Genomic DNA, 1,826 nt, shown 5'->3' with positions numbered 1-1,826 from the left:
AGATTCTCCACATCAAAGAACATACTTGTCTCCCCAGAGAAATGAGGTGATATAAGTGACAGTATAGAAATTGGATAACCAATATTGAGGGAATAAAGGCATGAAGTGGCTGGCCTACAAACTTTCATAGGTGGGAGAATATGTTCATAGGATCATAGGATTATGGGGTAGGGGTTCATATAACTTCAATTGTTAAGTGTAGAATATTTTTGTTTTATTCAGTTATAGAATATGATTTTTAAATGTGGCTGACACATTTTGAGTTATGTGCATCTAAGTTTTATCTCATTAGATACAAAGATGATTTTATTAGTTTTGTTTACAAATTATGTATAATGAAAGAATTGTGTAAAAGTGTAAGCTTGTCAAGGGGTAGTCTGTGGTACTAACATGATCTTGAGCTAACTTGAGGGCATTAAAAAAAAGGAGTGGCGTTTAGCCTGTCAATAAAATCGCAGCATGAAAAAAAAAAAAATCGCAGCATGATTGGGAGGCAGTGGAGATAAGTGGCTCTCCTTAGAACAGCATCCTTTCTCTCTGCTTCACCTTCTTGTTGACAAGCCACATGGAGCCATGCCACAGGATCCACAAGACTTTGTATGCACTGCCCTGGGATCTTCTTGTATTTTGCAACATGGCTTGTGCTGTGTCCTGAAGAATTTATGGACTACTATTGGACTTATGGACTAATACCGGACATATGGATTTGATCTGTAGTAAACTGGGATGTTTTCTTAATATAAAATTACTTTTTTATATAAAGCTCTTTCTTATACATATATAAGTGTCCCTGGATTAATATCTCTAGTCAATCCCCATCTAACACAACATAGTTTCCAGAGTCTTGGCAATAAGCAAGTTACTATAGTATGACAAGCTGATGGATTCATTCCCTTTCCCATCAACTATATTCTGACACACAGCAACCCTATTGGACAGGGTAGAACTGCCCCCTGTGGGTATTCCAGGCTTCAACTCTTCAGGAGAGTATGAATCTTCATTTTTCTCCCTCAGAGTGGCTGTAGTTTCGAACTGCTGATGGCCTTGCTGACTGCTATGTAACCAATACTTCGTCAGGTATCTTGTGGTAGTTACATAATCTGGTGTCAATTTGAAAGGATTAGGAGTGAAGTGGTAGAGTCTGGCCTGTCAATCAAGATATAACCAATGAGACCTCTGTGTGAATGTGGCCTTCTCCTGAGAATTCTGGGAATTCCAGGATTTCCTCCTTGAGACGGAAGACACTTGTCTCTCTCTGCTCACTTTGTTGGAGGCTATCTCTAAAAGACACATGGCACTATGCCCTGGGAGCTGGAGAATCAAAGTGGACCTACCCTGAAGCAACCAGGCTTCTGGAGCCAGAGAAGCCACATAGAGATCCCTGCCAGTGCTCAGATGCTTACAACCCCACTGGGTTCAGAAGATTTCCAACCCACTGACCTGTGATCTTCCTGCATTCAGCATCATTGCATGTGTTTTGTGAGTATGAAGAGGACTTTACAGATTGATATCAGACATATGGCCTAATATTGGACTTATGGACTTGATCTGGACTTGGCTGGGACATTTTCTCAATAATCAACTGATCTTATATATAAACTTCTTTCTTATACACATATGATAGTCTATGAATTGTGTGCATATATGTATATATTTTCAATAATTAAATGTTTATAGCTGAGCAGTCATGTACCAAGATAAACTAAAGGACAGGAAGGTTTATCATTCTAATACGTAAATTAAAGAGTATATATATTTATATATATATGCATATATTCTCAAGGGTATACCTAACTCCCACCCCCCAAAAAATGTATAATAGCTCC

This window comes from Echinops telfairi, unplaced genomic scaffold (assembly GCF_000313985.2).
Source record: "Echinops telfairi isolate 266 unplaced genomic scaffold, ASM31398v2 ScPeMD7_60;HRSCAF=208, whole genome shotgun sequence".
Taxonomy (NCBI): Eukaryota; Metazoa; Chordata; class Mammalia; order Afrosoricida; family Tenrecidae; genus Echinops; species Echinops telfairi.
Note: the sequence above shows the minus strand (reverse complement) of the source record.